Source organism: Schistocerca piceifrons, chromosome 8 (genome assembly GCF_021461385.2).
Source record: "Schistocerca piceifrons isolate TAMUIC-IGC-003096 chromosome 8, iqSchPice1.1, whole genome shotgun sequence".
Classification (NCBI taxonomy): Eukaryota; Metazoa; Arthropoda; class Insecta; order Orthoptera; family Acrididae; genus Schistocerca; species Schistocerca piceifrons.
This window is the reverse complement of record NC_060145.1, coordinates 498,865,206-498,880,424: the sequence shown is the minus strand read 5'-3', so window position 1 is coordinate 498,880,424 and position 15,219 is coordinate 498,865,206.

The following is a 15,219-nucleotide window of genomic DNA, read 5'->3' as shown; positions in this document are numbered from 1 at the left end:
AAGGCTGCACACTTCCCCATTGCCACACCACGCTCTCTGAGCTTGAGATTGAACATTTAGACGTCAATGCAGTCACACTGCATACACTTTGCTTTTATATTTCGTGTTTCTCAACAACACAGTTCAGAAACGAAACGCTTTGACGTGCTGAACACGTACTATTATTTATTGTCTGGTATTAACTGTCGGCATACTGACAGGCGTGAACAATTTCGCAGGTTTTGACGTGCTGACGACATTACATTATATTTTATCGTGCCTTATTTTGTTTCATAGTAGAAGGAAGATCTTTCACAGACGTATGTTTATCGAGATATTGTAGCACTTTTGCAACTTCGTTATGGAAAAGTGGAAACTCTATCAAAGAAAAAGAATATTTAGACTTCCTGGGCAGTTCTAATGTAAATGGATTTGTATTTAAACTGTAATTATCCTGCAGGACAATCAGCTCCACCTGAAGGCGCACAGGGGTACTTTCAACTGACATGGGAAACGGTTTTGTAAACATTTAGAAAACAAAACGCTTAGAAAACTATCTTCGCAATTCTTTAAAGGCATTCAAGGCAACAATGAATTCTTCAAAACTCGGGTTTTCTTTAATGTCATTGAGCTTAGGGTACCGGACAGTCTTTTCTTTGTGTTGGAAATTGTCCCTTCTACAATGCGAATTTCATTACAAATGCATCCGTGCCATATCAGAAATAAGTTGTTTGTGTTCTTGCAGTGCCCTGCTGTGGGCAGTGTTCTATCGAGTCCAATTAAAATATAAGGTCTGCAAACCATTTCACATGCTGCAATTTTCGTTCCTACACTTCTGTTCCTTTCATAAATTCAACAATACCAGGATTATATCGAAAATTCGTTCCAGGCATGCCCCTTGATTTAACCAACATACTTTGCAGTAATATGCAGGATGATTACAATTAAAATTATTGTTTAAAAACGCAGTAAAAAAACGAACCACAGCTTAGAATGACGTCAAATTTGAACGGAATATTATCGAAGAAGGGTAAAACGTTTTGGAGAAAAACAATGTAACAACCTTTTAGGATTTAAATCTCGTTACATTTATTTGTAGTTGCAATGCAACTTCATGCTTGTCTACTTATGGCACGCATATGGGCATATTAGTAGCTACCTTTTATTTCTTTTTAATTCTTCCCTGTGAAGAACATGCCATTTCCCATGTCAACTGTCCATAAAATTTCCCTATGTGTCTTTTTGGGTCAAGTACGTTTTATCATATCATATCTCTTTAACAATGGCCTTTAATATAAGAGGCGATAATACTCTTAGTAGCGCGTAGTGAAATTGACCTCTGTCGGTCGATAGGGTATAAGGGCGATGAAAGGGCGTTGTACGTCCGTTCACGCAATCACCATATTTTTTACATGTAAACCGTAATTTGACCTATGCTGGTCCTTTGCTATTACATGGCGATGAAGCGGCGTTGTTCGTTCACTCAAGCGTTATTTTTAGTAACAAGATAAAAAATTAATCTTGAGAATATTCTTCATTCAGTGCGTATCAGCAATAAGAAGTATATGGGCATCAACTGATAAAAACACCTTCTTGACCGTCTGTGTATAGATTAATCGAGATTATGGCGTTTACATACTACAGTTTCGCTATTTTATGTCCTATGTCATCTCTCATTAATAACGATGGGTGCGTTATGCAGCATTCGTTGTGAAAGGGCCGATATTTTTAATAGTGCTAGTTTGGGTAGTGTGTTCCACCTTATATAAATCCATGTGTAGGTTGTTACAGTTTAGTCATAAGCTAGTGCAGAGGCTTCATGTTAAAGATTTTCAACTTTTCTATAAGTTATTTGTTTTAAGACATAACTGCGTTGGTCTTTTATCTTTGACAGTTACGATCTCAGTTAGACATGCGCAACGTTCCCCGCCATGTTGATTTGCAGCTGTTATCTTGTCCTACTTAGTCCCACGTGAGCTCCCGAGGCCCACCGCACGGCGTCCATGAAGACGAGGCGCACGTCAGAGTTTAAGTTAAGTCTTGGTGTTGACTTAGTACTTATGTAGCACATATTTGAAATGAGACTACGCCCATTCAGGCTGTTTTAGTTTTATTTCTAGACCACGCCCTCTTAGACAATTTATAGATTCCCGTATATCTTCTCAAGAAGGCTCAATTATTTGGGCTGAAATCTAAGTAAAGATTGGTTTCATTATCGCAGTCGAGGCTGATAGTTTCTTATAAATTAGATTATCACGATTGCTTTCTGTGCTGCAATGTTGGAAGTTCAGAAATATTACTATTCGGGCCGTCGATAAGTTCACGTGCTCAGTGCCTGCCAATTAGCACAAAATGCACGTTGACGTATAGAACAATGAACCTTGTCTATCTGTCGTAATTTTTTCATCTCACATTGTCTTTAAATTCTTTCTGCATGGTGTTGTAATGTCGTTTCAAGGCAAATCTGCGATACTCGCCGACCACGATTCTGCCGAACTGAAGATGTCGCACCGCAGTACTACACGAAATGACACGCAGTTGCGGGTACTTCCGAGAAGCGCAGGCAGGCAGAGCCAGCCTGGGCAGGGTGCCCCCTGTGCCCGACCTGTCGGCTACGTGGGGTTCCCTGCAAGGGTGCAGAAGCGTCCCGCGGGCCCCGAGGAATCATGACGTCATATCATGACACATGACGTCGTCTCTCATGCTAGCCGATATCGCTGGTAGTTTACGAACCGTAGATATTCTTTCTACCAAGGCATTCTTTGCTGATACGTTGCGTAAAATGGAGGGTTTGAATACGTGTTTTGTTTGCGATAAAACATTTCAGTTACGAACAACTTTATATGCACACATAAGGAAAGTGCATGATATGGAACCGAATACGAATGGTACAGTGAAATGCCCACAGGACGATTGTAGTTTTTCGTTTAACGGTTTGGCTAAGTTGAGAGCACATGTACAGGAAAAGCAGATGGTTCCAACAGAGAAAGAAAATCTTATATTTCAGTCAATGGACGGTAAGTATCTTCGTATAATAATTTTATGATGTACAAGAAAAGTAAAATGTCTAGCGAAATTTCGTTCCTTGTGCCTGTAGTATTCAGATGTAATGTTGAACTGATTTGTTGATCAGAAATTGTGTAGTAACTGCATTCTAAGTCTAGTATCGCTCAAATAGTGTTCAGTAACATGTTCATACAGACATGAAAACTTCTGAGGTTCAAAGTTACATCACTGACCGTAGTAAGTCTTTTTGGCAGTAAAATAGGTATGGATTGCACGACAGAAAGCAAATTTGTGAGTAGTGAAATATTTCTTTGTAATGGGCGTTTCAGACTTTCTAATGTGGAAGTCGAGAGAAGAGAAGGAAGAAAGCAGTAGCTTTGTAACACACCTTGGTGCTAGGCCTATGAAAGGTGCCACTAAGACCATTTACATGTGTCATAGATCTGGGGTATTGAAATCTCAATCAAAAGGTCAGAGGCAGCCTAAGTCGCAAGGCAGTAACAAAATGGAAGGTCTTTGCACTGCTGCCATAGAGGTTAGCCAAGATACAAATGGTATTTGTACTGTTGTTTATTTCAAAACACATTTTGGACATGAAAAGAATATAGGGTTCCTACACCTCCCTAGATCTGAAAGGGAAGTCATTGCTGTTGAGTGTTACCTTAACCGTAGAATAGATGCAACAGTATTAAATAGTACTTTTATTCAGATATATTTAATATTAGTTATAACTTTTTCAATAATTTAAGGCTATTCAAGTAGGTTGACTTGCTGTATGGAATCTGCGTTTAAGTCAGGACAGTGTGTTGTATTACTTACAGAAAGGGTATTTGTATCAGGTTGTGGGCATAGTTTGACCAGAAATTGTGCATAACATGTGCAACAAATTTGCTGGTGGAAACATAGCAGACTGATGTGTATCACATTGATTGGCATTCCTGGTTATGAGGTTCTTACATGGGGAATGTAGATAGTGACTCTTAAAGAATAAATTAACTAAAGTGTGTTCATAATATGTTCTTGGGGCTGTGGGTAGTTCTAGTTTGGTGTAATTATAACTATGTTTATTTTTATGGAGAGGTCCTCCCTGCCTGCCATATGTAATGCTTTCCAAAGTACATTCCTTGGAATAGTATCATAAGTGTTAGCTAAAGCTATGAAAACTTGTGCAATTTTCTTTTAGCTGATGTCAATATTTTTTTTACAATGTTACAGTGTGAAAATGTGGTAAAGTCTTAAGATTAGGTTTAGCCCTGTCTTTTCTTTTTTACCTTTAAATTCTTCTTAATGATATGTAACACAAATTTCTATATAGTTCAAACAAATTTAGTGATCTCCATTTGGTAGTAATGTAACCGACATTTCTTCACATATTAAATTTCCACATACCATTTTGTTGAATAACTGGTACTGATTTTACTATCTTGGTACAATGTTTCAAAATCTCCAGTTTGATACTCCCTGGTCCACTATCTGTCCTTTCTCATATTCCATTCTTTGTTATCCTTGTTATTCCTTTACCTGTTTCTTCTGACCACCATTTTGCAGTTTCCTTGTGGTTTACCTGTATGTCTAGCACATCGGTATCCTCACCATTCTATAGCAAGTAATGGTCCTACTCTTTCATCTGAAAAGGTGTTGATATTTTTCATCCTTCTCAGTATAGTTCCTCAGGACATTTTTCATTTGGCTGCCATGTAGTAATTAGGTGTCACTGCCACCTCAGTTTTACCCTGCCTGTTGTGCCTCTCTTCCATGCTCTACTATAGCAAACTACATATACAAAAGCTTATTTATCACAGTTTGACAATGATTTGTTTTGATCTTTCATAAAAATGTTAGTCACAGCAGCAACACTAACAAAGGTCAAAATTAAATATGCTGCTAAAGTCTGATACATTCTCAGTATATTTGCCTTACTGCATAGCGTTGTTTTGCCTGTGTATGGCCTGAAATTTCATGTGGCACATAATATATACCCAAACATATTGGTGCTACCTGGATCCCTTACAAATGTAAAGTAAAAATACAAATACAGTTTACATCAATGGAAAGATAAAATTCCTGTATATTTGAATTGAAATGACTGTTTCTGTGGTCCTTTATGAATTATAGCAAGCTTTATAAATTATGGAAATTGTGCACTGTGTTAACTGTTGAGGGCACTTATTACCCCTCCCCACAGATATGTCCTGGTAGAATTAAGTAAACAGTGAAACATTAGGTATTGCTAGTAGTATGTGATTAATTATGTGTTTCTAGCTTTATTAATTGTAGAAATGTTACAGGTAAAATAGCCGAAGGCGTGACCTTCCAAAAAATTTTCGATCATGTGAGAGAGTCCATCAATTCCGAAGAGGTAGAAAGACTCCACCTTTTAACTCGAAAGGATCTCCATAACATAAAGAGGGACTTTGGAGTTAATAGTCACCAGTTCCATGCCAATGATACAACAAGTGTGAGCATCTTTTTAGAACGAATAAAAGACTGTGTTCTAATGAACAAAAATGTCATTGGTAATGTGGACTATTCATCAGACAATGACGTGATGATTGTGCTAATGACAGATCTACAGTGTCAGACGCTTCAGAAGTTTGGCCCAAAAACTGTGTGTGTAGATTCAACACATTGTACAAATGTGTACAAGTTACTAGTAACAACACTATTAGTTATTGATGAATTTAGAAGCGGCATTCCAGTTGCCTTCTGTGTTTCGAATAAAGAGAACACTGCAGTTATGAAACGTCCCCTTAGTACGATTATACAGGACTGTCCTTAAACTGACACACAATATTTTTAGCGCAACGCAATCTGACTTTCAAAATTCCCTACTAAAGAATGGCCCTGACAAACATTAAACTATACCTTTCACAAATCACTTACCTCACAAAAATCTTCGCTGCTCAAGCTACTGCAATACAGCGAGCGCCACTACTGCCAGCTAAATAAAGATTCAAACTACTGAAGGCACTAACTACTGATAGGGGTAGTTAGCAAATGAAACATATTAATAGAGAGCAAACAATGTATTTACCTTAATATCATCACAAGTCATAATATATATATCAGTTCATGACAAATTACAAAACTCCGCCATCTCTCTCCCCACATCCACCACTGCTGGCGGCTCACCTCCAACTGCGCAACGCTACGCGCTGTTCACAGCCAGCTGCCGCTGCCCAACACTACAATGGCAGACAACAATGCAAACTAGCCACAGACTGCACACAGCACAGCCAGTGATTTTCATATTGAGCGCTACGTAACGTTGCCAATAAGAAAACATAAACAGCCTACTTACATAGCCCCCATGCTCCTCACAAAAAATTTTACAAAATTTTTTTTGGGCAGTGGCCAATAATGATTTGATAAAATTTTTCATAATTACAATAACAAAGAAATCAAATGCACACACTTATTGATACAATGTTGGTCAAAAGCTAAAATTTTCTCACAGTTTATAAAGACAGTCCTGATCATTCATTACGGTAATCACAGGTTTTTTTTTCACAAAGTCTCATTAGTAAAAGAAATTGCACACAGAAGTAGTGGATTTCCATGCAGTCTTGAAGAAGTAGTGTTGTCCTTCCAACGGAAAGACAGTGCTGGCTCTTGACATGCTGACAGGTAATGGGCCACAATGGAGCAAACCCACAGCAGAGTCATTCGAAGTTTTGAAGAGTATTGGTAGGTAAGTCATCACAGAGCGGACCCACTGTAGTCCTGGTAGAGAGTATGGTATTGGTGGGCCACCAGAGGTGCAGACCCACTGCAGTCCTTGTAGAAATAATGGTATTGATGGATCATCAAAGATGTAGACCCACTGTAGTCCTTGAAGAGATGGCCAGCAGCCATCTGTTGTGACTGTGCAGGTGCACAATCACCATTGAAGAGTCTTGCGGATAATATAGCAAGTCCATAAACCACCACTTGTGCACTCACAAAGTTTTTGAAATTGTCCTTAGAACCAGCAATGCTGTTATCCAGTCCCTTGCTGAGTTATTAACACACGTGCAAACACTAACAGTCCCTACTTCTCACATATTGTCCACATACTATGACCAACAGAAACGTGTGCAGTGAAATGTAACTAACAAGTTAATAATGTCATGAACTGGTGACAATTACAATTTTATAACATAAGAATACAATTACAAAGGTACAAAATACATCATTAAAAACATAATAATACAGATAACATTTGTAGTATAGGCTTTACAAAAGAATAGAAATAAACATATACATCAGTGTTACAAAAATAGTGACATAAGTACATACATAAAATAATGAGAATAGTTTTCGAAACATTAATTTCACACATGAACATTGAAACAGAACAGAATTGTAAACAACTTTACAAAGAAAATAACATATTATTAATGCAACTTATATTTGAGGATAACAGTATTCCTCCTCATAGTGAATATAGCTTAGTATTAGAAGAGAAAAAAAATTCTATGAAACAGTGCACAGAGACAGGAAGAAGACAAATACTCAAGGGTACACAAACACATAGTGGGATAACACCAATAGGAAAGGACAGGGTTCGTTTTCAGTGTAACATTTGGTACTGCAGTCCAACCCAAAACTTCATATATCTTTCCTCTTATTTCATCCTCTGTTTCCACCAAAAAAAATTCTATCTAAGCATGCTTTCTGTATTTATATGTTCACACATTTCTTACCTCAACATTTATTTCCAAGAAAATCCTACCTAAACCTGTTTTATGTACTTTTTTCGTATTAATTCTCAATGCATTTCTTCCAATTCATCGCAACTCATTCTCTTATATAGTCTACCCCCTCTTAAGCTAACTTAAATCTACTGAGCTCAGATGCTAAACTAAGGGACGAGGCAATGCAGCATCACATAACAAATCAACACAAACAGCAATGCAAAAAAATGCAAATTGGCAAAGCTAGCAGCATAAATGAGCAAAAGTCAAATTCAATAACGCTATGCCTGGCAAACAGCAGCAACTTATACCTAAACATGACATAGCGCAAGCAGAAAAAATATTACACTAAACAACAATGCAGATAAGGGAAATGTATATTCACATCTTAATGTCTATGTAATTAAAGTGGTGCACCACAAGAAGTTATTCTACCAAAAAGTTACCAATTACTTGAAAAGAAAATTATGAATGCAGTTACTAGTTCCTTCTTATTGTTCTTTCCTGTCCAAGTGCTCCTTTTTTAAAGAATGTGGATCATAAAATAATTATTTAATAGATCTGTTGACAGAAAGTGTTCACATTAGCAAATGCATTTCATTTTATAAAAGCAATGCTGCAACACAGCTGGAAACCAGATATCAAATGAAATAAGCAATTACGCAAACCAAAGCATAAAAACATCATTCAATAGCTATGTGGCATTTCGTAAGTCAGTAGCTCTCAATTCTCGTAGAAAGACACTTGTCATTATCAGGTTTGCAGATGTAAGAATATTTCCAAGGATAATGGCCTCCCCATTTTTTTTGTGCTACCTGTGCCGCTGAAAAGGGCTCGCAATAATGGCTTTTTCTCCAGGCGTCTGACACAGCTGGGTGCCCGCGACGCATTACGTGCAGGTGGTCACTTAACTTTCGTACGGAAATATTTACGACAGGAGATTCTGCTACCGTGGTAGTCTCATATAAAAATATTTCACAGGTCAAGAATTAGCGTTGCAAATCTGTAGAAACAAAACCCTATAAATATAACAGTGTCCAAAAAAATTTTCAGTGGCATTGTGATACATTCATGCATATACACACACATTTCATAACTCTTAAAGTACGATTCTTGGTTTCCAACAACCTTTTCATAAATCAGAGTCCCTAACCCCTACTCCTTATTCCTTACCTTATTACACATATACATATTCATATTCATCAACACGTCTTCAATATTTCATCTTAATAGCTACATAGCATAATCAGATTCCTCATATAGCATCAGCTTATTTATCATAAACATACCTGAACAGCATAGTACACATCGTCGTCGTAATAATAACATCATAACACTTCAGTCAAATCTTAAAATCGTCGTAACTTCCTCCAATAATTTCAAAACGTAAAAAAAATTCTCTGCTCATTTCAATAGTGTCATCTACCTCAAACGTACTTTAAAATCATGATCCCATACCAAATATCTCAAAGCTCTCATAGTATCACAATGAATCCGAAAAAATATGAACATTTCACAAAGTACAGACAAAATACAGTTTCATAAGTGTGAAGTTATCCAACTGTAATTGCGTAAACATCTGTCACTGACGTAGTAAAAAGAATGTTTGTTTCTCTGTCAAATAATCAGATAGCTGTGTAATTCTGTGTTAGAGAAATATGGTACCGACGTGTAAAGTTGTATAAGCAAATACCATATTAGCTAGGGTTCCTTGTGGTTGCCACACACATGGTACACAAAGTAAGCGTGTACCCCCCTGAGGATTAATGTAATTATACCCTCAGGTGTTACAGATTACACCAATGGAATGAAATATATCACGGAAAACTTTCTTTGTAATTCAAAAATCTTTAAAAATAAATGTTTTAAGTACAAAATTAATCACTGAAATGCGTGTCCTGTAGCGCTAAATGTGCGTCTTGTTGCAACATAATCTGTGTGGAAGTGTCGTAGTTATCGTCCTCCGAAAGCTAAGTTCTGCAGAAGCCAATGTACTTACCTCATGATAAACAAAAGTGAAATGCTTTGCGTATAGATATCGTAGTTATAATGCTTATTGGCGTGATGAAGAAAGTACTGTACAGTAACGTAATGTTGTGCCACGAAAAAGGCTGTCTCATTGTTGCTATACCACAAAAGTTACTACTAAAACATGTTTTTCTTTCCAGAAGAATTTAGAAAACTGTGCAGATATAAAACAGATACACCGCAAAAGCAACATTGTAAATTGTCACTCATTAGTAGCGTCGTGATAAAATCGTGTAGCTGTCACATAAACTAACTATTGTCTCATCTGGTATCTCACAGAAAGTACTTTAAATCCGGAATGTATTTTCAAGTAAACCAAAATGTTGCATTAAAATCTCATTAGCAGTACTGGTAAATGTTCTAATCGTGCAACTAACAAGCAAGAATGTACACACACAATTACACTGTGTCGTCTGTTCGCAATAACAATGCATTCGTAATTTCTGTTTAAATAATTTCTCTTGGTTCTTGGCTGGATATTTAACTTCAAACATTGTTGCATGGTAACAGTTTCTAAAGCATACTAGTAACGTGAAGTGAAACGTTTTATGGCAAAGACAAAGTTAAAAGGCAGATTATCTGTCAATAAATGGTTTTACATGTGAAATGTGGTGTAAACCTTTACTCTTCATAGTACTCAGAGTTTGAACTTGAATGCAATTGTCAGGCGGTATACGTCGGTAAAGAATACTGGAATGTTTCTCAAGGTTAGCGTCTATGTTATTTTTCTCTGAGCCACCAGGCGCACGCGGCTGCCTGCTGTGAGAGTCATTGTCTGTCTCTTTGTTGGCGCGCGTCGTTATTGGGATTAGGAGACCTAACTTCTACAAATTCACCTCCTCGAGAGGGCCCTGCTCTGTTTGAATCCCGCCAGTTCTGATGCAATTGACGTCTGTCGTTATGATCATATCGTCTGTCGTCATTTCGGTAGAATCCGTAGTTTCTTCCTTGTCGGTCACGTGGTGGAGAATTTCTCCCTGAATCGTAACTCCGCGCTGAACTGTTGCGTCTGAAGTTATTCTGTCTCCCCTGGTAATAATTGTTTTGGTTCCCATATTGTCTGTTTCTGTGGTTATCTCTGTGATAGTCATTACTACGGAAATGCGATCTTTCTCTGTAACTATTACTACTCTGCCAACGGTTGTCATACGGGTGGTGTCTGTTTTGGTCACGATTTACGTTATAAGAATAGCCTTGTCGTGTATTATTTCTGTCATCGCGGAATTGTGACAGATGTGACCGGTAATTGTTGTGCTCCTGTTCCCGCGTCCCCCGATTGTCAGTGTCAATTTCCAGTTGTTGTAACAGTCCCTGAAATGCTTCAATGTCATCTTTGCAACGTCCTGCTAAAATAATATGTCGTAAATGTTCAGGCAATTTGAGTAAGCAAATGCGGATGAGTTCTGAGGGGCTGTATGGGTTTGAAAGATATTGATTCTTATGCAACATGTCTTCAAAATATTTGACAAGACTGGAAAATTCAGATTGTTCAAAGTGTTTCATCATCATGATGCTATGTTTTACACGGTCTTGTGTAGCTTGAGACCAATATGCTGAGAGGAAGGCATGGTAAAACTCTCCTTCACTGTGGCAATCGTGAATTACCGATCGCATTCTTACAGCTGGTTCATTCTCTAAGTAGCCACACATAAATTCTAATCTGTGTTCCAACGACCAGTTGGGAGGAAAACAATGAGAGAATTGATGGAGCCATGCTTGTGGATGAATGTCGTTGCCAGAATTCTTAAATGTTTTGAATTTACGTGTAGTAATGAACAGCTTATAGTCAAAATCATCATGTCGGCGAGTCGCATATCGGTCATTGTTAGGTCGTGTCGGCCGTTCCATCTCAAAATTCGGTGCACATTCCCAATTTCTTTCATTACTTCCGAAATGCCCTGTGTTATTATTTTGCAGCTTTTCCGTGTTTCTAAGTCCCTCTTCCCGTGTTGGAGCGCGAGTGTTCTCTGAAATACGTAATTCTTGTATTACCTGTGTCAGCTGATCTTGTACTTCCCGGATTTCTCTTTGGTGTTGTGTATTAATTCGATTCTGATTTTGTTTGAATTTCCTAATTTGTTCATACTCTTCTGTGTCAGTGAAGGCTACAGGTGTTGTGTCATTCAGATCATCATCTACCTTTGTAGATAAGTTAGTGAACTGATCTGAAAGTTCGGCTACTTTATCCGATAGTGTACTTATTTCCTCAGTGTGTTTTTCTGAACTAAGTTTCAGAGTGTCCATTTGTGTTGAAATCGTATCTACTGTGTCTTTTAAGTTTTCTTGACTTTTTGCAAGTTGCGTAACCGAATCGGTAGATGCAACTGCGTCAATTTTAGCTTGCAAGGTGTTGTGATTTTCATGAACAATAGTTTGCAGTTCTTTTATGGCTGCTTCGTGATTCTGTAATGCATTTTCATGACGCGAAAAAATAGGTTGAAAATGCTCACAAATTTGAGTTTTTACATCATTACAGACTTTTTGACATTTCGATTCAATGTTATGTAACTCAGCAGTTAAATCCTCACGTGTTTGTTCGAGAGTTTGTTCCAATGAGTCTAACTTTTTGAGATTTTGTTCCACTGTGTCTAACTGTTGCTGTGTTTGTCTCTGGTGTTGTTCCATTGTGTCTAACTTTTTAAGATTTTGTTCCACTGTGTCTAACTTTTGAAGCTTTTGCTGTGTCTGTTCCATTTGTTGTATTCATTGTAATAACAATGCATTAGTGTCTGGAATCTGTTCCTCTACTCTTTTCGGCAGTGCATTTGCACCGGCAACATTCACATTTTGACAAGCTGAAAATGTGTCTTGACTTATTTGAGAAAACGGTGAGGATCCAAAACCTGAATCTACAGTATTTGCGAGATCGTGTCGTGTCATTTCAGCTTCCTGAGGCGAGCTATTGCCGACCGGTCGATCGATAATGCTTCCCTCTTCACTAATTGTTTCACTGTCCACGCCATTGTTTGACGCCCGCTCCATTTCCCTGTGCACAGTTACCAAATTACTACTTTGAACATTAGTAAATTCATTACTCGGCGGCGCTGATAAGCTACGCTCGTCATCACTATTATTTCTCAGTTTAGTTTGGAGCCTAGTGTTACGTTTTTCACACGCCATTATTGTCACAGTATTTCACACGACAACACAGAAAAACACAATTTGAAGATCAAAAATAAGAGAACACATTAACATAGCACTAAAATAATATCTAGTTAATTGCAAGCGCAGCTGCGAAATACTTGGTGCAAATCTACATGCATGCCACAACTGTTTTACTATACAACAATGAAAGACTGCAACTACAAAGGAAATTCTCTCTACAATTACGCGCTAGCAATAAACAAAAGCTACACTAAATACACAAACTACAAGAAAAAATCAGAAGATTCCAGTGAGGTATCCTAGGCTAAGGGTCGACTTATGAAACGTCCCCTTAGTACGATTATACAGGACTGTCCTTAAACTGACACACAATATTTTTAGCGCAACGCAATCTGACTTTCAAAATTCCCTACTAAAGAATGGCCCTGACAAACATTAAACTATACCTTTCACAAATCACTTACCTCACAAAAATCTTCGCTGCTCAAGCTACTGCAATACAGCGAGCGCCACTACTGCCAGCTAAATAAAGATTCAAACTACTGAAGGCACTAACTACTGATAGGGGTAGTTAGCAAATGAAACATATTAATAGAGAGCAAACAATGTATTTACCTTAATATCATCACAAGTCATAATATATATATCAGTTCATGACAAATTACAAAACTCCGCCATCTCTCTCCCCACATCCACCACTGCTGGCGGCTCACCTCCAACTGCGCAACGCTACGCGCTGTTCACAGCCAGCTGCCGCTGCCCAACACTACAATGGCAGACAACAATGCAAACTAGCCACAGACTGCACACAGCACAGCCAGTGATTTTCATATTGAGCGCTACGTAACGTTGCCAATAAGAAAACATAAACAGCCTACTTACACAGTAATGACCCAATTTTTTACCTGTGGCAAAGAGAAAGCAGGTCTAATAAAACCAGCTGTTTTCATGTCAGATGATACGCAAATTTTCTGATGTACATGGGCGCGTGTAATGGGCCTAGCAGATAATAATTTGCTATGTACGTGGCATGTTGATCATTCCTGGAGAAAAAACTTAAAGAAAGTGTGTGGTGGCCCACAGAGACAAACCCAGGTTTACAAATCCTTACGCATTCTGCTAGAAGAACCTGATGTAGACAAGTTCGGTGAGCTGTTAGAGTTGTTTGAGAGGGAACTCCAAGAAGATGAAAGCACGGAAGACTTTGGAATATATTTCTCAAATACTTATGGATTCGGGCCTCAACATTGGGCTTACTGTCATCGCCGCAACTTAAATATCAACACTAATATGCACCTCGAAGCCATGCATAGAGTATTGAAGTATTGTTATCTGGACAGAAAGACTAATAACAGACTGGACAAGTTGCTGCTGATACTTATGAAGCTAACGAGGGATAAATTTTTTGAGAGAATTGTTAAACTCTTTAAGGGTTGGCACTTCCATAGACTGCAGCATATTCAACAACGACATACAGAGTCAAAAAAATTGACAGGGGACAGATTGCGGCCAGTAATGATGGGAAGCATTTTCAGGTAAAATCTCAGTCAATAAGTGGTATGACATACACTGTTGTCCTACAAACCCTGGACTGTGACCTGAAGCGCAAACTGTTGTGCTCTGCATGTGAGATATGTGTGCACAGTTTTTCTTGCTGTTGCCCAGACAATTTAATAAATTTGAATATATGTAAACATATTCACGCTGTCTCTATGATGTATGGATTACATTCTATTAAAACAGGCAAAAAGATGGAAACTACTTGAATCAAAGAGGCTTCTGACATTTTTTCTTTGATGAAAAAACAAAGTGATAATGAGGAAATTGCCTCTCATGGAACACAGTTAAAAGCCAAATTTAAAGTTCTGTTAAGCCAAGTAGATCAATTGGATACAGAAACAGTAGGTACTGTGGAAAAAGAAATTGACAGTTTGCTACTACTTGTTAACTCTCGCTGCAATAGGGAAGGTCGACATTGTGCCAGCAATGAAAAGGTGAAAGTACAATGAATACCTAATAAGCATAACATCCGTCCAAAGAGCACGTTTGCCAAACCAACCACTGATGAGAAATTGAACATTGCTAGTGCACTGAAAAAACCTGAATCTGAAGTATTGACAGTACATACTGGTTTCGATCACACGTACTGTAAGATCTAACTTGATCTCCCTTTGATTTGTGAGTGTTTCATGGTTTGTAGGTCTACTGGGGAAACTCGCCATGTAAAATAATGAGTAACGCATCAAGCTTGGTACCTCTATGGTGATGTGGAAACCCAAGCATTGTTAATAAAGAAATTAATTCTGTGTCTGTCTGTTTCTTTTGTTTTTTATCTTGTTACCTATAGTTCCCAAATTTAATTGAAATGCCAAGGTAATAATTTCAACATAAATTGGACTATGTGCATAGCTGTTTCTAATGGCTT